Source organism: Biomphalaria glabrata, chromosome 6 (genome assembly GCF_947242115.1).
Source record: "Biomphalaria glabrata chromosome 6, xgBioGlab47.1, whole genome shotgun sequence".
In the NCBI taxonomy this organism is placed as follows: domain Eukaryota; kingdom Metazoa; phylum Mollusca; class Gastropoda; family Planorbidae; genus Biomphalaria; species Biomphalaria glabrata.
This window is the reverse complement of record NC_074716.1, coordinates 53,446,976-53,471,234: the sequence shown is the minus strand read 5'-3', so window position 1 is coordinate 53,471,234 and position 24,259 is coordinate 53,446,976. Positions and strand designations below refer to the sequence as shown.

The following is a 24,259-nucleotide window of genomic DNA, read 5'->3' as shown; positions in this document are numbered from 1 at the left end:
AAACACATTTAATTGATGACTTTACTATGTTTAGCTTAGGACTTTTCAAAAGCGAAGACTGGACTCTTTAGCCATCTTCGTGTTCATAGGAAGGATTAATGGAGGACTTTTAAAATCGAAGACTGGACTCCTTAGCCATCTTTGTGTTTATAGGAATGATTAATGGAGGAATTTTAAAAGCGAAGACTGGACTCCTTAGCCATCTTCGTGTTCATAGGAATGATTAACGTAGGAATTTTAAAAGTGAAGACTGGGCTCTTTAGCCATCTTCATGTTAAAAGGATGTAGTTGAGGACTTTTTCAAAGAAGATCGGTCTCGGTGGCCATCTTTGTACTTATAGGAAAGGATATTGTATTATGTTTTAAACATGAGGATTTTTAGCTGAGGACTAGATGTATTAATAATCATCAATTGAATTGTTGATCCAAGACAAAATAGTTGGTTATGTCTGTGTGCATTTGTAGACAACCCAGCAGTGCACATCCTTTTTCTTGTTTTGCTTTTTTCACTTGCTACAATGCCTTGGACAAAGCATCATCATAACTTGGAATGTTTAAAGGCATTATAAAAATATCATAGAAGAATGAGTTTGTGAAATAACCGGTTATTTCAGTTCAGTTGAATAATAGTTGGGACATAATTAGTTGAGTGCAAGCTTTGAGGCTGATTCAACTCACTCGACATTAGTTGAGTGCGAAGTTTGTGAGGCTGCTTCAGCCCTCAAACCGGATGCTTGTAGACCACCTTCAATAGCTTGAACACGACGTCATCAAAAATATTGTTACAGTCAGTTCATCAAAATGAAGTTGTCGGTCGACAAGCTCAAAACAGGAGTCAGCCGAAAATGCAAGCCTGAAACTTTTTATTGGGCTCCAGCTATTCAACTGATGCACGTTTGCAAAACAAATGTTAAAAAAAAAAGGATGAAAATAGAAGCCATCAGATGTATATGATTGTGCAGGAACAGTTGGGATTTGTGTCGTTTGTATCACGCTCATCTCTCATCCACTGAGACATTGTGAAGCGATGTAACCAGTGATGTTTCGAAACATCTCTATTTAATTGTGATGAGGATATCTACAAACGTTTGTGTACAAATATGTGATAATTCGCAGATTTTTCATCTCTGCACTTAATGTGGTGATCAAAATGTATTTGCGATTCTCAGTGAAATCATTCTTTGAGTGCTTAAAAAAGAAATTCATAAGGATGTATAACTGTGTTAGACGTCTTCATTTATATTCCGATGGAAGGTTTGTAACAATAATTAAGTCACACTCAAGGAACATAAGAACCTGTCCATCAAAGGAAATATCGCCGCTCGTGATGCAACGCACACTAATCAACATTTGTACTTGCAGACGAACTAAATAGTTGCGGAGAAAACACATTTAATTGATGACTTTACTATGTTTAGCTTAGGACTTTTCAAAAGCGAAGACTGGACTCTTTAGCCATCTTCGTGTTCATAGGAAGGATTAATGGAGGACTTTTAAAATCGAAGACTGGACTCCTTAGCCATCTTTGTGTTTATAGGAATGATTAATGGAGGAATTTTAAAAGCGAAGACTGGACTCCTTAGCCATCTTCGTGTTCATAGGAATGATTAACGTAGGAATTTTAAAAGTGAAGACTGGGCTCTTTAGCCATCTTCATGTTAAAAGGATGTAGTTGAGGACTTTTTCAAAGAAGATCGGTCTCGGTGGCCATCTTTGTACTTATAGGAAAGGATATTGTATTATGTTTTAAACATGAGGATTTTTAGCTGAGGACTAGATGTATTAATAATCATCAATTGAATTGTTGATCCAAGACAAAATAGTTGGTTATGTCTGTGTGCATTTGTAGACAACCCAGCAGTGCACATCCTTTTTCTTGTTTTGCTTTTTTCACGTGCTACAATGCCTTGGACAAAGCATCATCATAACTTGGAATGTTTAAAGGCATTATAAAAATATCATAGAAGAATGAGTTTGTGAAATAACCGGTTATTTCAGTTCAGTTGAATAATAGTTGGGACATAATTAGTTGAGTGCAAGCTTTGAGGCTGATTCAACTCACTCGACATTAGTTGAGTGCGAAGTTTGTGAGGCTGCTTCAGCCCTCAAACCGGATGCTTGTAGACCACCTTCAATAGCTTGAACACGACGTCATCAAAAATATTGTTACAGTCAGTTCATCAAAATGAAGTTGTCGGTCGACAAGCTCAAAACAGGAGTCAGCCGAAAATGCAAGCCTGAAACTTTTTATTGGGCTCCAGCTATTCAACTGATGCACGTTTGCAAAACAAATGTTAAAAAAAAAAGGATGAAAATAGAAGCCATCAGATGTATATGATTGTGCAGGAACAGTTGGGATTTGTGTCGTTTGTATCACGCTCATCTCTCATCCACTGAGACATTGTGAAGCGATGTAACCAGTGATGTTTCGAAACATCTCTATTTAATTGTGATGAGGATATCTACAAACGTTTGTGTACAAATATGTGATAATTCGCAGATTTTTCATCTCTGCACTTAATGTGGTGATCAAAATGTATTTGCGATTCTCAGTGAAATCATTCTTTGAGTGCTTAAAAAAGAAATTCATAAGGATGTATAACTGTGTTAGACGTCTTCATTTATATTCCGATGGAAGGTTTGTAACAATAATTAAGTCACACTCAAGGAACATAAGAACCTGTCCATCAAAGGAAATATCGCCGCTCGTGATGCAACGCACACTAATCAACATTTGTACTTGCAGACCAACTAAATAGTTGCGGAGAAAACACATTTAATTGATGACTTTACTATGTTTAGCTTAGGACTTTTCAAAAGCGAAGACTGGACTCTTTAGCCATCTTCGTGTTCATAGGAAGGATTAATGGAGGACTTTTAAAATCGAAGACTGGACTCCTTAGCCATCTTTGTGTTTATAGGAATGATTAATGGAGGAATTTTAAAAGCGAAGACTGGACTCCTTAGCCATCTTCGTGTTCATAGGAATGATTAACGTAGGAATTTTAAAAGTGAAGACTGGGCTCTTTAGCCATCTTCATGTTAAAAGGATGTAGTTGAGGACTTTTTCAAAGAAGATCGGTCTCGGTGGCCATCTTTGTACTTATAGGAAAGGATATTGTATTATGTTTTAAACATGAGGATTTTTAGCTGAGGACTAGATGTATTAATAATCATCAATTGAATTGTTGATCCAAGACAAAATAGTTGGTTATGTCTGTGTGCATTTGTAGACAACCCAGCAGTGCACATCCTTTTTCTTGTTTTGCTTTTTTCACGTGCTACAATGCCTTGGACAAAGCATCATCATAACTTGGAATGTTTAAAGGCATTATAAAAATATCATAGAAGAATGAGTTTGTGAAATAACCGGTTATTTCAGTTCAGTTGAATAATAGTTGGGACATAATTAGTTGAGTGCAAGCTTTGAGGCTGATTCAACTCACTCGACATTAGTTGAGTGCGAAGTTTGTGAGGCTGCTTCAGCCCTCAAACCGGATGCTTGTAGACCACCTTCAATAGCTTGAACACGACGTCATCAAAAATATTGTTACAGTCAGTTCATCAAAATGAAGTTGTCGGTCGACAAGCTCAAAACAGGAGTCAGCCGAAAATGCAAGCCTGAAACTTTTTATTGGGCTCCAGCTATTCAACTGATGCACGTTTGCAAAACAAATGTTAAAAAAAAAAGGATGAAAATAGAAGCCATCAGATGTATATGATTGTGCAGGAACAGTTGGGATTTGTGTCGTTTGTATCACGCTCATCTCTCATCCACTGAGACATTGTGAAGCGATGTAACCAGTGATGTTTCGAAACATCTCTATTTAATTGTGATGAGGATATCTACAAACGTTTGTGTACAAATATGTGATAATTCGCAGATTTTTCATCTCTGCACTTAATGTGGTGATCAAAATGTATTTGCGATTCTCAGTGAAATCATTCTTTGAGTGCTTAAAAAAGAAATTCATAAGGATGTATAACTGTGTTAGACGTCTTCATTTATATTCCGATGGAAGGTTTGTAACAATAATTAAGTCACACTCAAGGAACGTAAGAACCTGTCCATCAAAGGAAATATCGCCGCTCGTGATGCAACGCACACTAATCAACATTTGTACTTGCAGACCAACTAAATAGTTGCGGAGAAAACACATTTAATTGATGACTTTACTATGTTTAGCTTAGGACTTTTCAAAAGCGAAGACTGGACTCTTTAGCCATCTTCGTGTTCATAGGAAGGATTAATGGAGGACTTTTAAAATCGAAGACTGGACTCCTTAGCCATCTTCGTGTTTATAGGAATGATTAATGGAGGAATTTTAAAAGCGAAGACTGGACTCCTTAGCCATCTTCGTGTTCATAGGAATGATTAACGTAGGAATTTTAAATGTGAAGACTGGGCTCTTTAGCCATCTTCATGTTAAAAGGATGTAGTTGAGGACTTTTTCAAAGAAGATCGGTCTCGGTGGCCATCTTTGTACTTATAGGAAAGGATATTGTATTATGTTTTAAACATGAGGATTTTTAGCTGAGGACTAGATGTATTAATAGTCATCAATTGAATTGTTGATCCAATACAAAATAGTTGGTTATGTCTGTGTGCATTTGTAGACAACCCAGCAGTGCACATCCTTTTTCTTGTTTTGCTTTTTTCACGTGCTACAATGCCTTGGACAAAGCATCATCATAACTTGGAATGTTTAAAGGCATTATAAAAATATCATAGAAGAATGAGTTTGTGAAATAACCGGTTATTTCAGTTCAGTTGAATAATAGTTGGGACATAATTAGTTGAGTGCAAGCTTTGAGGCTGATTCAACTCACTCGACATTAGTTGAGTGCGAAGTTTGTGAGGCTGCTTCAGCCCTCAAACCGGATGCTTGTAGACCACCTTCAATAGCTTGAACACGACGTCATCAAAAATATTGTTACAGTCAGTTCATCAAAATGAAGTTGTCGGTCGACAAGCTCAAAACAGGAGTCAGCCGAAAATGCAAGCCTGAAACTTTTTATTGGGCTCCAGCTATTCAACTGATGCACGTTTGCAAAACAAATGTTAAAAAAAAAAGGATGAAAATAGAAGCCATCAGATGTATATGATTGTGCAGGAACAGTTGGGATTTGTGTCGTTTGTATCACGCTCATCTCTCATCCACTGAGACATTGTGAAGCGATGTAACCAGTGATGTTTCGAAACATCTCTATTTAATTGTGATGAGGATATCTACAAACGTTTGTGTACAAATATGTGATAATTCGCAGATTTTTCATCTCTGCACTTAATGTGGTGATCAAAATGTATTTGCGATTCTCAGTGAAATCATTCTTTGAGTGCTTAAAAAAGAAATTCATAAGGATGTATAACTGTGTTAGACGTCTTCATTTATATTCCGATGGAAGGTTTGTAACAATAATTAAGTCACACTCAAGGAACATAAGAACCTGTCCATCAAAGGAAATATCGCCGCTCGTGATGCAACGCACACTAATCAACATTTGTACTTGCAGACGAACTAAATAGTTGCGGAGAAAACACATTTAATTGATGACTTTACTATGTTTAGCTTAGGACTTTTCAAAAGCGAAGACTGGACTCTTTAGCCATCTTCGTGTTCATAGGAAGGATTAATGGAGGACTTTTAAAATCGAAGACTGGACTCCTTAGCCATCTTTGTGTTTATAGGAATGATTAATGGAGGAATTTTAAAAGCGAAGACTGGACTCCTTAGCCATCTTCGTGTTCATAGGAATGATTAACGTAGGAATTTTAAAAGTGAAGACTGGGCTCTTTAGCCATCTTCATGTTAAAAGGATGTAGTTGAGGACTTTTTCAAAGAAGATCGGTCTCGGTGGCCATCTTTGTACTTATAGGAAAGGATATTGTATTATGTTTTAAACATGAGGATTTTTAGCTGAGGACTAGATGTATTAATAATCATCAATTGAATTGTTGATCCAAGACAAAATAGTTGGTTATGTCTGTGTGCATTTGTAGACAACCCAGCAGTGCACATCCTTTTTCTTGTTTTGCTTTTTTCACGTGCTACAATGCCTTGGACAAAGCATCATCATAACTTGGAATGTTTAAAGGCATTATAAAAATATCATAGAAGAATGAGTTTGTGAAATAACCGGTTATTTCAGTTCAGTTGAATAATAGTTGGGACATAATTAGTTGAGTGCAAGCTTTGAGGCTGATTCAACTCACTCGACATTAGTTGAGTGCGAAGTTTGTGAGGCTGCTTCAGCCCTCAAACCGGATGCTTGTAGACCACCTTCAATAGCTTGAACACGACGTCATCAAAAATATTGTTACAGTCAGTTCATCAAAATGAAGTTGTCGGTCGACAAGCTCAAAACAGGAGTCAGCCGAAAATGCAAGCCTGAAACTTTTTATTGGGCTCCAGCTATTCAACTGATGCACGTTTGCAAAACAAATGTTAAAAAAAAAAGGATGAAAATAGAAGCCATCAGATGTATATGATTGTGCAGGAACAGTTGGGATTTGTGTCGTTTGTATCACGCTCATCTCTCATCCACTGAGACATTGTGAAGCGATGTAACCAGTGATGTTTCGAAACATCTCTATTTAATTGTGATGAGGATATCTACAAACGTTTGTGTACAAATATGTGATAATTCGCAGATTTTTCATCTCTGCACTTAATGTGGTGATCAAAATGTATTTGCGATTCTCAGTGAAATCATTCTTTGAGTGCTTAAAAAAGAAATTCATAAGGATGTATAACTGTGTTAGACGTCTTCATTTATATTCCGATGGAAGGTTTGTAACAATAATTAAGTCACACTCAAGGAACGTAAGAACCTGTCCATCAAAGGAAATATCGCCGCTCGTGATGCAACGCACACTAATCAACATTTGTACTTGCAGACCAACTAAATAGTTGCGGAGAAAACACATTTAATTGATGACTTTACTATGTTTAGCTTAGGACTTTTCAAAAGCGAAGACTGGACTCTTTAGCCATCTTCGTGTTCATAGGAAGGATTAATGGAGGACTTTTAAAATCGAAGACTGGACTCCTTAGCCATCTTCGTGTTTATAGGAATGATTAATGGAGGAATTTTAAAAGCGAAGACTGGACTCCTTAGCCATCTTCGTGTTCATAGGAATGATTAACGTAGGAATTTTAAATGTGAAGACTGGGCTCTTTAGCCATCTTCATGTTAAAAGGATGTAGTTGAGGACTTTTTCAAAGAAGATCGGTCTCGGTGGCCATCTTTGTACTTATAGGAAAGGATATTGTATTATGTTTTAAACATGAGGATTTTTAGCTGAGGACTAGATGTATTAATAGTCATCAATTGAATTGTTGATCCAATACAAAATAGTTGGTTATGTCTGTGTGCATTTGTAGACAACCCAGCAGTGCACATCCTTTTTCTTGTTTTGCTTTTTTCACGTGCTACAATGCCTTGGACAAAGCATCATCATAACTTGGAATGTTTAAAGGCATTATAAAAATATCATAGAAGAATGAGTTTGTGAAATAACCGGTTATTTCAGTTCAGTTGAATAATAGTTGGGACATAATTAGTTGAGTGCAAGCTTTGAGGCTGATTCAACTCACTCGACATTACTTGAGTGCGAAGTTTGTGAGGCTGCTTCAGCCCTCAAACCGGATGCTTGTAGACCACCTTCAATAGCTTGAACACGACGTCATCAAAAATATTGTTACAGTCAGTTCATCAAAATGAAGTTGTCGGTCGACAAGCTCAAAACAGGAGTCAGCCGAAAATGCAAGCCTGAAACTTTTTATTGGGCTCCAGCTATTCAACTGATGCACGTTTGCAAAACAAATGTTAAAAAAAAAAGGATGAAAATAGAAGCCATCAGATGTATATGATTGTGCAGGAACAGTTGGGATTTGTGTCGTTTGTATCACGCTCATCTCTCATCCACTGAGACATTGTGAAGCGATGTAACCAGTGATGTTTCGAAACATCTCTATTTAATTGTGATGAGGATATCTACAAACGTTTGTGTACAAATATGTGATAATTCGCAGATTTTTCATCTCTGCACTTAATGTGGTGATCAAAATGTATTTGCGATTCTCAGTGAAATCATTCTTTGAGTGCTTAAAAAAGAAATTCATAAGGATGTATAACTGTGTTAGACGTCTTCATTTATATTCCGATGGAAGGTTTGTAACAATAATTAAGTCACACTCAAGGAACGTAAGAACCTGTCCATCAAAGGAAATATCACCGCTCGTGATGCAACGCACACTAATCAACATTTGTACTTGCAGACCAACTAAATAGTTGCGGAGAAAACACATTTAATTGATGACTTTACTATGTTTAGCTTAGGACTTTTCAAAAGCGAAGACTGGACTCTTTAGCCATCTTCGTGTTCATAGGAAGGATTAATGGAGGACTTTTAAAATCGAAGACTGGACTCCTTAGCCATCTTCGTGTTTATAGGAATGATTAATGGAGGAATTTTAAAAGCGAAGACTGGACTCCTTAGCCATCTTCGTGTTCATAGGAATGATTAACGTAGGAATTTTAAAAGTGAAGACTGGGCTCTTTAGCCATCTTCATGTTAAAAGGATGTAGTTGAGGACTTTTTCAAAGAAGATCGGTCTCGGTGGCCATCTTTGTACTTATAGGAAAGGATATTGTATTATGTTTTAAACATGAGGATTTTTAGCTGAGGACTAGATGTATTAATAGTCATCAATTGAATTGTTGATCCAATACAAAATAGTTGGTTATGTCTGTGTGCATTTGTAGACAACCCAGCAGTGCACATCCTTTTTCTTGTTTTGCTTTTTTCACGTGCTACAATGCCTTGGACAAAGCATCATCATAACTTGGAATGTTTAAAGGCATTATAAAAATATCATAGAAGAATGAGTTTGTGAAATAACCGGTTATTTCAGTTCAGTTGAATAATAGTTGGGACATAATTAGTTGAGTGCAAGCTTTGAGGCTGATTCAACTCACTCGACATTAGTTGAGTGCGAAGTTTGTGAGGCTGCTTCAGCCCTCAAACCGGATGCTTGTAGACCACCTTCAATAGCTTGAACACGACGTCATCAAAAATATTGTTACAGTCAGTTCATCAAAATGAAGTTGTCGGTCGACAAGCTCAAAACAGGAGTCAGCCGAAAATGCAAGCCTGAAACTTTTTATTGGGCTCCAGCTATTCAACTGATGCACGTTTGCAAAACAAATGTTAAAAAAAAGGATGAAAATAGAAGCCATCAGATGTATATGATTGTGCAGGAACAGTTGGGATTTGTGTCGTTTGTATCACGCTCATCTCTCATCCACTGAGACATTGTGAAGCGATGTAACCAGTGATGTTTCGAAACATCTCTATTTAATTGTGATGAGGATATCTACAAACGTTTGTGTACAAATATGTGATAATTCGCAGATTTTTCATCTCTGCACTTAATGTGGTGATCAAAATGTATTTGCGATTCTCAGTGAAATCATTCTTTGAGTGCTTAAAAAAGAAATTCATAAGGATGTATAACTGTGTTAGACGTCTTCATTTATATTCCGATGGAAGGTTTGTAACAATAATTAAGTCACACTCAAGGAACGTAAGAACCTGTCCATCAAAGGAAATATCGCCGCTCGTGATGCAACGCACACTAATCAACATTTGTACTTGCAGACCAACTAAATAGTTGCGGAGAAAACACATTTAATTGATGACTTTACTATGTTTAGCTTAGGACTTTTCAAAAGCGAAGACTGGACTCTTTAGCCATCTTCGTGTTCATAGGAAGGATTAATGGAGGACTTTTAAAATCGAAGACTGGACTCCTTAGCCATCTTCGTGTTTATAGGAATGATTAATGGAGGAATTTTAAAAGCGAAGACTGGACTCCTTAGCCATCTTTGTGTTCATAGGAATGATTAACGTAGGAATTTTAAAAGTGAAGACTGGGCTCTTTAGCCATCTTCATGTTAAAAGGATGTAGTTGAGGACTTTTTCAAAGAAGATCGGTCTCGGTGGCCATCTTTGTACTTATAGGAAAGGATATTGTATTATGTTTTAAACATGAGGATTTTTAGCTGAGGACTAGATGTATTAATAGTCATCAATTGAATTGTTGATCCAATACAAAATAGTTGGTTATGTCTGTGTGCATTTGTAGACAACCCAGCAGTGCACATCCTTTTTCTTGTTTTGCTTTTTTCACGTGCTACAATGCCTTGGACAAAGCATCATCATAACTTGGAATGTTTAAAGGCATTATAAAAATATCATAGAAGAATGAGTTTGTGAAATAACTGGTTATTTCAGTTCAGTTGAATAATAGTTGGGACATAATTAGTTGAGTGCAAGCTTTGAGGCTGATTCAACTCACTCGACATTAGTTGAGTGCGAAGTTTGTGAGGCTGCTTCAGCCCTCAAACCGGATGCTTGTAGACCACCTTCAATAGCTTGAACACGACGTCATCAAAAATATTGTTACAGTCAGTTCATCAAAATGAAGTTGTCGGTCGACAAGCTCAAAACAGGAGTCAGCCGAAAATGCAAGCCTGAAACTTTTTATTGGGCTCCAGCTATTCAACTGATGCACGTTTGCAAAACAAATGTTAAAAAAAAAAGGATGAAAATAGAAGCCATCAGATGTATATGATTGTGCAGGAACAGTTGGGATTTGTGTCGTTTGTATCACGCTCATCTCTCATCCACTGAGACATTGTGAAGCGATGTAACCAGTGATGTTTCGAAACATCTCTATTTAATTGTGATGAGGATATCTACAAACGTTTGTGTACAAATATGTGATAATTCGCAGATTTTTCATCTCTGCACTTAATGTGGTGATCAAAATGTATTTGCGATTCTCAGTGAAATCATTCTTTGAGTGCTTAAAAAAGAAATTCATAAGGATGTATAACTGTGTTAGACGTCTTCATTTATATTGCGATGGAAGGTTTGTAACAATAATTAAGTCACACTCAAGGAACATATGAACGTGTCCATCAAAGGAAATATCGCCGCTCGTGATGCAATGCACACTAATCAACATTTGCACTTGCAATTAAGTAGTTGTGGAGAAACACATTTAATTGATAAATTTACTGTCATTAGCTTAGGGCTTTTCTTTTGTGGGTGGTGAGTCCTTAATGTTTGGCTGCACACTTGGTAGGTTTTTCCTATCTGAGCTTGAGTTATTGCCATAAATGAGATAATTGAAATTAATATGTTTTAGTTTTTTTGTTACTATAAATAACTGACATTTTTCTGGATGTAAAGACATGCTCCAATGTGATTCCCTTTTTTGTAATTCATCTAATTTTCTTTGTAAAATTTCTGTATCTTGAGTTGTTTTTATTGTTTTATATATTATTCAATTGTCTGGAAACAATCTGACTTTTGTTCCTGAACTTATGCAATTTGGTAAATTATTTATGTACATTAAAAATAGTACTAAACCTAAGACTGAACCACATATCCATCGACATGAATATTGATCATATAATTGACTTTTTTTTTTTTTATAATTATAAAGTTCCATTTCATATTTTTTTTTTATAATTATAAAGTTCCATTTCAGATCTTTAAATTTTTCCAGTAATCCAACCACACAAAAACTTAATCTTCTATCAGCCTTCTCATGTTGCAATGTTAACTTTTTATGTTCCTTTGTCTTCTTCATTGCTTATCTGAATTAGCTCTTGCTACTTTAGAAGTAAAATAACTGTTTTCTCTTACTTTATTTACAAATTCAAATTCATTCTTTAATAACATATAGCCTCCAATTAACTTTTAAAAAAATATTGTTAAAGGACTCTTTGGATTGCATCCAATTATCAATTCAAATGGAGAGTAGCCAGGAGTAGTTCTATCATCAATTCAGTAGTTATTATTGCCTTTGTAAGTGACCTCTAGCGTTCTCACCCTGAAGCCGCATGCAACCATGTGCTCTCCTCTGTGTCTTATAAATAGAGAGACTTCTTTTGGTCTGACAGTTATGCTGGGCAGGGCATGTATTCCATATGGGTGATGAACGTATGCCAAAAGCAGTCTTTTTTGGTGAGGTGAAAGATGAACATGGTAACAGTGAATATTTCCAATAATCAGGGGACAAACATTTTTCATCACCATAGCTGTGATTCTTTCTGTTATCCATGGGCAGTCAATAAATGCTATTGGACATGATATCTTGTTGTTTTGCCAGCATAATTTTCTTACTGTTACCCATCATATTTTCTTAGTTTTACCTGTCATATTTTCTTAGTTTTACCTGTCATATTTCCTTAGTTTTACATGTCATATTATCTTAGTTATACCTGTTATATTTTCTTAGTTATACCTGTCATAGTATCTTGTTTTAACATGTTTATCATTAGTGACTGTGGTATATTTCACTAGTACACCATTAACATATGCTGGAAAAAATTCCAGTTTTACTTCAATATTATATACTGTAGGTTGGAACTTCATTTGTATTAACATTATTGCTTTGTTACCTATTCTGATTTCCAATTCCTTATCTATTTCTTGGTACATTATATTTTTGGAGAATTAGATTCTTGTCTTTAATGTTGATAATAAATTTCTCTTTGGTGATCTAGATTCCAATAATATTGCTTTTAACAGGATGCATTTCTTTCTTTGTTCTCTCTATTAATGAGTTAATAACACTCAAAGTCTTGCCTCTTAGTTTACATATGAATATATTAGAACAAGTATCTTCATTGTAATTGCAAGTTTTACAGATAGTCTGAAAATAACTTCAGTATTTCATCAGTTTCTTTAAGGACCCTCATTTTTTTGCCTATAAATATTCTCTTTATGCTCTCGCTTGGTAGTTTCTGTTTTGTCTCCCTTGTTTTGAATTGCAGCTTTTATTTTTCAGTTGTTTTTTTTTTTAATTTCTGATTCTTTGTCTGGTTTTGCTTCCTTTTAATTTCTTTCAGCATCTAGTTGCATTTCTCTCTTCTCTTTGTGCTTTGTAAATATTCTCTATATGTTCACCCTTGGTAGTTTCTGTTTTGTCTCCCTTGTTTGGAATTGCAGCTTTTATTTTTCAGTTTTTTTTTTTTTTAAATTTCTGATTCTTTGTCTGGTTTTGCTTCCTTTTAATTTCTTTCAGCATCTAGTTGCATTTCTCTCTTCTCTTTGTGCTCTCGCCAACTCTTTAAAATATCAACTTGATTTTCTTTCCTTTCCATTTATGTCAAAACATCTTTCTTTTCTTCATCTTTAAGACCAAACAATTCAGCAACTTTCTTTACTTCAGTATATCCATCCATGTATCTATTAATACTTATCAAATGTACCAATGCATTCTGTACTTTTTTTTATAGATAATAATGATATCTAATATCTTTTATAGTTTACAATCACTGACAATATTATCAAGCCAATACTATTGTGATTAACATAACACACTAAATTGTCAACAATCTAATAATCAATGTCATAATCAATTATTATGTCTTTACAATATATTATTTTGTCATATAGAAAGAGAAAACAAAATTAATAAAATATAATAATGTAAAAAAAAAATGTAACAAAGTTTATACCAAAATGTTACAATTATATAAATGATGATATGATGATGACTCAGTGCACTGAAAACTTTGATTAAATTGAGGAGGATTCAAGCAACACATTGACCTCACTCTCTTACCCTAAAGCACATCCTGTTCCAAAAGCAAGATTTGGTCAATATATAAAAACAAACAAGCACAGCAGGAAAAAAAGACAGAAAATTTTCAAGAAATACTATATATACTTACAAATATAAATAAAAATGACTTAAAGACCCCAAGAAATTGTGCACAATATTAATACAATGTAAACATTAAAATAAACAATAGTCTAAACACAAAAATCTACTAGTGTTAAATCTGCGACCTCTAAAACCTTATGTTCTGATCATATATATATATTTTTTTACACATTGAAAAAAGACAAAATTTAACAAGGACACAATATCAGTGATACCAAATTTTGACAAGAAAAAAACTGTCAACAGCTTTCTAAATATAGAACATAAAAATTAAAAATGAAAATCAAAATTATCAGTAATATATTTCAATACTGATTATCCTCCTGTAATGTCATTGAATACTAGCACTGATATAGCTCATCACTTTGAAGAGTGCTTCTTAATCTTTTCACTGTCCAACTTCAATAGAATGTATATATAAATATATATACTTTTACTGCACAAAATTACTGACTATTACTTGAGATGTATAATATACATCAGCACAAAATTACTGCTTTTGTCCAAATTTACAATTACTGTCCAACTTCAATACAATATATATACTTGTACTGCACAAAATTACTATTATTTGATGAGATATATAATATACACAAATGTACTGTGTCAAAATTTACAATTACAGTTCAAATTCAATGCAATATATATACTTGTAATGCACAAAATTACTGACTATTACTTGATGAGATATATAATATACATTGGCATAAAAATATTGTCTGCCTGTGTCAAAATTTACAATCACTGTCCAACTTCAATATACTATTTACTAATTAATTGTTGGTGCACCTGAAGTGTCTGGTTGATTTTTTGGGGCACTTTTTCATCCTTCAACTGTCTACAAGTGTTTACATACTATTTACAATCACTGTCCAACTTCAATATACTATTTACTAATTAATTGTTGGTGCACCTGAAGTGTCTGGTTGATTTTTTGGGGCACTTTTTCATCCTTCAACTGTCTACAAGTGTTTACATACTATTTACTAATGAGATATATAATATACACAAATGTACTGTCTGCCTGTGTCAAAATTTACAATTGCAGTTCAACTTCAATGCAATATATATACTTGTACTGCACATAATTACTGACTATTACTTGATGAGATATATAATATACATTGGCATAAAAATATTGTCTGCCTGTGTCAAAATTTACAATAAGTGTCCAACTTCAATATACTATTTACTAATTAATTGTTGGTGCACCTGAAGTGTCTGGTTGATTTTTTGGGGCACTTTTTCATCCTTCAACTGTCTAGGAGTGTTTACATACTATTTACTAATGAGATATATAATATACACAAATGTACTGTCTGCCTGGGTTATATTTTACAATTACAGTTCAACTTCAATGCAATATATATACTTGTACTGCACAAAATTACTGACTATTACTTGATGAGATATATAATATATATTGGCATAAAAATATTGTCTGCCTGTGTCAAAATGTACAATCACTGTCCAACTTCAATATACTATTTACTAATTAATTGTTGGTGCACCTGAAGTGTCTGGTTGATTTTTTGGGGCACTTTTTCATCCTTCAACTGTCTACAAGTGTTTACATACTATTTACTAATGAGATATATAATATACACAAATGTACTGTCTGCCTGTGTCAAAATTTACAATTGCAGTTCAACTTCAATGCAATATATATACTTGTACTGCACATAATTACTGACTATTACTTGATGAGATATATAATATACATTGGCATAAAAATATTGTCTGCCTGTGTCAAAATTTACAATCACTGTCCAACTTCAATATACTATTTACTAATTAATTGTTGGTGCACCTGAAGTGTCTGGTTGATTTTTTGGGGCACTTTTTCATCCTTCAACTGTCTAGGAGTGTTTACATACTATTTACTAATGAGATATATAATATACACAAATGTACTGTCTGCCTGTGTCAAAATTTACAATTACAGTTCAACTTCAATGCAATATATATACTTGTACTGCACAAAATTACTGACTATTACTTGATGAGATATATAATATATATTGGCATAAAAATATTGTCTGCCTGTGTCAAAATGTACAATCACTGTCCAACTTCAATATACTATTTACTAATTAATTGTTGGTGCACCTGAAGTGTCTGGTTGATTTTTTGGGGCACTTTTTCATCCTTCAACTGTCTAGGAGTGTTTACATACTATTTACTAATGAGATATATAATATACACAAATGTACTGTCTGCCTGTGTCAAAATTTACAATTGCAGTTCAACTTCAATGCAATATATATACTTGTACTGCACATAATTACTGACTATTACTTGATGAGATATATAATATACATTGGCATAAAAATATTGTCTGCCTGTGTCAAAATTTACAATAAGTGTCCAACTTCAATATACTATTTACTAATTAATTGTTGGTGCACCTGAAGTGTCTGGTTGATTTTTTGGGGCACTTTTTCATCCTTCAACTGTCTAGGAGTGTTTACATACTATTTACTAATGAGATATATAATATACACAAATGTACTGTCTGCCTGGGTTATATTTTACAATTACAGTTCAACTTCAATGCAATATATATACTTGTACTGCACAAAATTACTGACTATTACTTGATGAGATATATAATATATATTGGCATAAAAATATTGTCTGCCTGTGTCAAAATGTACAATCACTGTCCAACTTCAATATACTATTTACTAATTAATTGTTGGTGCACCTGAAGTGTCTGGTTGATTTTTTGGGGCACTTTTTCATCCTTCAACTGTCTACAAGTGTTTACATACTATTTACTAATGAGATATATAATATACACAAATGTACTGTCTGCCTGTGTCAAAATTTACAATTGCAGTTCAACTTCAATGCAATATATATACTTGTACTGCACATAATTACTGACTATTACTTGATGAGATATATAATATACATTGGCATAAAAATATTGTCTGCCTGTGTCAAAATTTACAATCACTGTCCAACTTCAATATACTATTTACTAATTAATTGTTGGTGCACCTGAAGTGTCTGGTTGATTTTTTGGGGCACTTTTTCATCCTTCAACTGTCTAGGAGTGTTTACATACTATTTACTAATGAGATATATAATATACACAAATGTACTGTCTGCCTGTGTCAAAATTTACAATTACAGTTCAACTTCAATGCAATATATATACTTGTACTGCACAAAATTACTGACTATTACTTGATGAGATATATAATATATATTGGCATAAAAATATTGTCTGCCTGTGTCAAAATGTACAATCACTGTCCAACTTCAATATACTATTTACTAATTAATTGTTGGTGCACCTGAAGTGTCTGGTTGATTTTTTGGGGCACTTTTTCATCCTTCAACTGTCTAGGAGTGTTTACATACTATTTACTAATGAGATATATAATATACACAAATGTACTGTCTGCCTGTGTCAAAATTTACAATTGCAGTTCAACTTCAATGCAATATATATACTTGTACTGCACATAATTACTGACTATTACTTGATGAGATATATAATATACATTGGCATAAAAATATTGTCTGCCTGTGTCAAAATGTACAATCACTGTCCAACTTCAATATACTATTTACTAATTAATTGTTGGTGCACCTGAAGTGTCTGGTTGATTTTTTGGGGCACTTTTTCATCCTTCAACTGTCTAGGAGTGTTTACATACTATTTACTAATGAGATATATAATATACACAAATGTACTGTCTGCCTGTGTCAAAATTTACAATTGCAGTTCAACTTCAATGCAATATATATACTTGTACTGCACATAATTACTGACTATTACTTGATGAGATATATAATATACATTGGCATAAAAATATTGTCTGCCTGTGTCAAAATGTACAATCACTGTCCAACTTCAATATACTATTTACTAATTAATTGTTGGTGCACCTGAAGTGTCTGGTTGATTTTTTGGGGCACTTTTTCATCCTTCAACTGTCTACAAGTGTTTACATACTATTTACTAATGAGATATATAATATACACAAATGTACTGTCTGCCTGGGTTAAATTTTACAATTACAGTTCAACTTCAATGCAATATATATACTTGTACTGCACATAATTACTGACTATTACTTGATGAGATATATAATATACATTGGCATAAAATTATTGACTTCATCTGTCTACGAGTGTTTACATACTATTTACTAATGAGATATATAATATACACAAATGTACTGACTGCCTGGGTTAAATTTTACAATTACAGTTCAACTTCAATGCAATATATATACTTGTACTGCACAAAATTACTGACTATTACTTGATGAGATATATAATATACATTGGCATAAAAATATTGTCTGCCTGTGTCAAAATTTACAATCACTGTCCAACTTCAATATACTATTTACTAATTAATTGTTGGTGCACCTGAAGTGTCTGGTCGATTTTTGGGGCACCTTTTTCATCCTTTTGATTTGTGATAGGGCAATGCAATTGTGATAATATAATATTAAAAATAGATTTTTATTAATTTATGTAAATGTTTACTATTTTCACCATCTGAGCTGTGAATGAAACTTGTTTTTAATGACCCAACTGTATAAAACTTAGCTCTTGAGCTATGAAGGGGGAATAACCCTTGAGAGATTATGGGCATGACATAGCATTAATTGTGCTGATGTGCCAAAAACCAAAAATATCAATACCTTCCAACTGTTGGGCACCTATATGGTCATCAATTGTTGGAATACTTCATCCCTCATACCAACTGTTGGGCACCTCAAGTGTGTCCTGTCAGCTATTGGGGCACCACAAGTGTCCTAATGACTGTTTGGGCACCTCAAATATCCTTTTAACTTGAGGCACTATAGGTATCGTATCTATTGTTGAAGCACTTCAAATGTCCTATCATTTGTTGGGGCATCTCATTTACCCTAACAACTGTTGGGCACTTCAATAATCTTATTTTTGGGCACTCCAAGTGTTCTATCAATTGTTTGGGCACTCCAAGTGTCCTATCAATTGTTAGGCACCTCATCGATCATACCAACTGTTGTCCACCTCAAGTTTGTCCAATCAGCTGTTGGGGCACCACAAGTGTTTCAACACTTTTTAGGCACCTCAAATGTCCTTATAACTGATGGGGCACCTCAATATCCTATCAATTGGTAGGGCACCTCAAGTATCCTATCAATTGGTAGAGCACCTCTAGTGTCCTATCAATTTGTAGGGCACCTCTTGTTCTATTGTTTGGTAGGGCACTTCAAGTATCCTATCAGTTGGTAAGGCACCTCTTCTTTCCTACCAAATGTTAGGTCACCACAAGTCTCCTATTAACTGTTGGGGTACCTAAAGTATCCTATCATGGGGCATCTCATTCATCCTAACAACTCAATGGTCTTATTGTTGGGGCACTCTAAGTGTCCTATCAATTGTTGGGCACCTCATCCATCATACCAACTGTTGTTCACCTCATGTTTGTCCTATCAGTTGTTGGGGCACCACAAGTGTCCTAACAACTGCTTGTCCTTTTAACTTATGTGGCACCTCAAGTGTCCTATTAACTGTTGGGGCACATCAAGTATTCATTCAACTCTCTCTCTCTCTCTCTATATATATATATATTATATTATGTTAGTTTTGATTACCATTATAAATATATATGATTATGGTTATTATATATTATATATAATCTGCAGTGTTTTTACAAATGTGTAGTCCTGCTTATTACTCCCAGGACCACTTTTTTTTTTTCAGTTTCATTAGCAACATATGAATTTAAATATTTGAAATGTTTAATCACACTTCTTTTTACTGAAGTTTAATTTTTTGTTAACAGATATCAAGCTACAAAATTAAATTCCAATTTTTTAGGTTCTCGCATATATCTACAATTTATATCTATATGTTAAGTTTTGTTACCTTGAACTCTTTCAAGTTTTTTGTTACACAACTTTATATTTCAGATTCTTTTTGTTCTTCCTTAGGTTCAAATGTATCAGTTGTTTTTGTTGACAGATATCAAGGTACAGAAATAAGAATCTAATTTAGAGTTTTTTAAAGCTTGATTAGTCATAATATTTGCACTATTATTTCCAATATGTGCCAGAGTGTCTGCTAAATGTAACTAGTATGATTAAAAACTTGGTCATTGCAGAGTCTAACATATGGACAAGTAGGATGCTTGTGGCTTGATTCAGTGAAAGAATGTTGGACAAGCAGAAGTGTTATGGAGTGTGTGTTTTTATGGTGACTGTGGAAAGAGGTTAGCGATTGGATGTGAATGATGCAAAAGTGGCATTGTCGTCACTTGGTCTTAGGGGAGACGACTCCAGAATGTAAGACTGAAAGGTTGTGTTATTGTAGTGAGTTAGATTGTAAGAAATTTTATTACTTAAGTCTACTACATTTATTTCATGTGATCACAAGTATTATAAATGTTATTTCGTTCACAAGGAAGTTGTTCAAGTTCTTATTAGCTAAGATATATTATGCCTTCAACAGTTTAGTTGCCTACCAGCAGTCTGGTGCTACAAGTCAACAACAGTCAGACTAAATTAAATAAAGCCATGTCTATTTCTACATGATTTTGTTGCTACTAACCTGGTGTTACTAACAACTAACTTGAAAAGGGAGAGGGGAATTATCATCTTATTCATGCTCTAACTCTTCAAATTCTATAGAATTGCAGAGAACTGACATGAAATAAAACATTAACAAAATGTGTATTATAATTGTCATTTTTCCTCTACTTAGCATTTTTTTTTCTCCTAGATTTTCATAATATTTTGTTGAAGTCATTTCAGTTCTCAATTATTTTGTGCACTAAGTTACAAGAAAAAAGTCAAGCAAAAGAGGTCACTACACTAAGACTTTGTCTTCTCATAAGAAAGGATGGCTGCCTGGTCATGTGATATATGTGCTGGACTGTGTGTGGTCATCTTGATGCTCATATCTTGCCTGATATTTATTCTGCTGGACATTTGGTCAAGGAAGTAGATTCCCTTCAGCTCTCAAGAAACATTCAAAACATGTCAAACATTTGACAAGAATATCAAGCAAGTGCAGTGTACATGTAAGTAATATTGAAACATTATCTGATCTCATTTATGCATTCTTGAGGACGATCTGCAGCCACTAAACCAGTTACATCAGATCTGGATAAAGTGGTCGCCTCCTCTTCATTAAGGCTAGAACAGAAAGATTTTATTATTCTTTTACTCTACTTTCTGTCAGTGTGTTTCATAGTCTTTTGTCACATCACTGAGAAACTTAGTTCATTAAGCACTGGCTGTATAAGACTGAGTGTTTATATTTTTTGTGTGTGAATGTTGTTCCTGTTTGCATCTATATTGTCATTGTTATAGTGGTAATCCTAAGGATAATTGTAATCAAACTGAATTTTCATTTGTTTGGATCTTATCTCGTGGGAATTTTAAACTTGATAATTTGCTCTTTGCTTACATTTTGATTTTTAAGTACATTCTAAAAGAAATACAATACATAAGGATAGAAAAAGAAGAGCAAACAATATAGAGATTGGCTGAGGCAATATAAAGTGAGATCAAATAAAAGAATATATAAAAAGAATAAACCTAGAAAATTTGAAACAATCTAGACAGTCTCTGTAGCTATTTGGAAAGATTGCTATTGCCAACTAAACAAAACAAATTAGTTTGGACTACAAGCAAAAGAACTTAAAAAGTTGTGATTTTATTTTCTAGAAAAGCACAAACTTTATAGCAGAATTTTCACTCTAAATATTAAAGCTTTCTGTATTCTGTACATTAGATACACTAAATAGCTAGTTATTTATAGTTTTTTGGCATAATTGAAAATCTTCAATAAATTCCTTAGAATTTAAAGGCTTAATAAAACTTAAATTTTTTTTTCACTTAATTTGGGTAGTTATTCTTTGCTGCTGTAGTAGGTGTCTTGAGTGTATTTTTTTTCTTTAAAGTTTATTCATAAAATATTAAGTTAAAACATAAAGCTGCATCATCAGAATAGTTTTATTGAACATGAAAAGAAAAGCAATAGAATTTTTTTTTCCCTTTTCAAGGCAAAAGTTTTTCTTATTCTTATTTAGACCAACATGATGAAGATGTAGACCAACATGATAAAGATGTAGACCAGCATGATGAAGATGTAGACCAGCATGATGAAGATGTAGACCAGCATGATGAAGATGTAGACCAGCATGATGAAGATGTAGACCAGCATGATGAAGATGTAGACCAACATGAAGATGTAGACCAACATGAAGATGTAGGCTGACATGATGAAGATGTAGACTGACATGAAGATGAAATGTAAACCAAAATATTGATCAAGAGATGTATGGAATAAAAAGGTAAGCAAAGCTATGTATATCAATTAATATTGTTTTTATACTAAACCTCTAAGTAAAGCTTTGCCAAGTTTTGTGTTTCACTGACTATGAAAATGTTTTGATTGATTTTTGTTCTCTTTACAGTGAACATCTTGAGAGGGAAAACAATTCCTAGAGGCAAAGACACAGACACATTAGATACATTAGAGATTGTTTCCTTTTCTACCATCATTTAGAGCCTTTTTTGTGAGGGAACCTGCATCTGAAAGAACTGAACATTTCCCTAATGCTACTTCAAATTCAGATCTCCTCCCAACCTCAGGCTGAGTACCCGTGGTCACCTACTTTATGTTACATTACCATAGCACTACAGACAGTGGAAAACAAATTATATGAAGGCGTGCAACCACCATCAGATATTGTTGTCTTTACAGACTCCCAATCCACTCTGCAAGCACTTAACAGCAGCACCTCAAACAGCCCAAGAGAGTTGACAACACTCATTGTGATAATCCATCAGATGATATCAAAATTAAATATCAATATCACATTACAGTGGATCCCTGGACATATTGGCATCATGGGAAATGAAAAGGCAGATAAGCTATCAAAGGCAGGTTCATCTATGGAACAACCAGATAGACCTGTTAACTACCTCACCCTAAGGTCAGTGGCTCAACCAATGGGCATCAGGAAACACAGGCAGAGCCATGTACAAAGAAATGACTACGCCTAACAAACTGGACAGTATTAACTTACTCCACTATTAAATTACCACCTGAACAAAATAAACTCCACACAACTCCTCCTTTGCAGACACTGTGCCCACCCCTTTGAAACCGTAAACCATATCCTCTTTGAATGCCCCTCCCTAATCCACCTTAGGCAGACCCTACTTCCACTACAGCCCAACATAACCAACACCCTGTACGGCAGTGCTGAACAACTGGAGAAAACAGCACACTTTTTTTCCTTGGCACAGTCTGCAAAAGAGCTCACAGCTCAGCAGCAATAAAGCTGGCTAGAAGAAGAAGAAAAAAAAGAGGTTACATTACAAGAAGTGTTCGCAAAGTCAGAAAACCTAACAGATGACAATGAATAGAACAATCATTTCTAATATAGGTACAAGTGATGTACTTTGTAATAACTATTTGGGTGGAATCACCATAATTGATTTGTATCTTGTTCTATATTTAGGTAAATCTTGTCATTCAGTCCAGTCATTGTTCTTTTTCTTTTTAATATTCCTTTTTTTCCCCTCAATTTTCTTGTTGTTTCAGTGAAATGTTTTTATCTTTTTTGTTTTGGAGCAGGGAGGGGCTGTGGTATATTATCATTATTGGAGTCACAACACCAAAGCCTTGCTACATTATGCTTTTAATTCAATTTATTATCTCCCCTGCTTTTGTGTGGTATCATTAGTGTCACATCCATGCACAATTTGTTCTATGCTTTTTATAGTGTAAATAGTGACTTGACATTATTTACATCAATTATATGTTATATTATATTTAAACTAAAACTGTTAGCATTTTCTATGATGTTATCAATATGAATGTGTTTGTGTGTTGCTATGAATGCATTTTAAGTTTTAGTCTGAAATCATAAATAAGAAATTGTTTCATAAACAAAGATTATATTAATATTTAATATTGTCAGACTTCACCATAGCACTGAGTTCATCCCCATAATCTATTTAAAACTTTCAAATACTAATTCACTTTGTCTTATCTAATGGTGATCATGGGGGTATCTACTATCCATAGTCTCTGGTATGAACACTCACTGTCCTGGTTAGGGCTAGGATGTAATCTCTATTTCTGATGGAACACATGTAAAACCAAGAAAACAAACAGTAGACCTAGACTTTATTAACAGGTCATGCAAGCATTTTTTTTATAATTGTGAACTGAGGCTCCCAGAGCTATTTTTATGTATTTTTATTTTTGCTACTTTTGTAGACTAGTGCTAAGAATTTGTATTTTTTTTTTCTATATGTAAAGCTACTTTATATATATAGTTATATATTATGGTACATTATTTTTCTAATTGAAACAACTGTCAAAATAATTGGCAGTTTGTTTTTTTAAAGTTTGTTTTAAAATGCTGGCCACTTCTAATGTTTATGTACTAGATCTTTTCCTAATTTTTTTGTTTTTTTATCTGAGTGTTTTGTAACTGCTGCTTTGCTCATTTGAATTAAAGTATCATT

At 34.0% G+C, this 24,259-nt stretch overlaps 1 long non-coding RNA gene across 6 annotated transcripts in view; it reads left to right on the top strand.

Annotated features, from left to right (window-relative positions):
* Nucleotides 1-24,259, top strand: part of LOC129926927 (uncharacterized) — a 27,542-nt gene extending 3,283 nt beyond the window's left edge. For 2 of the 6 annotated variants that reach the window (XR_008778626.1, XR_008778627.1), the window contains exons 3-6: nucleotides 19,703-19,741; nucleotides 20,513-20,790; nucleotides 21,805-22,068; nucleotides 22,192-24,259. This is a non-coding gene — a long non-coding RNA (uncharacterized LOC129926927). The remainder of the gene's footprint in view (nucleotides 1-19,702; nucleotides 19,742-20,512; nucleotides 20,791-21,804; nucleotides 22,069-22,191) is intronic. The other 4 variants (XR_008778629.1, XR_008778630.1, XR_008778631.1 and 1 more) reach the window with 4 other exon arrangements.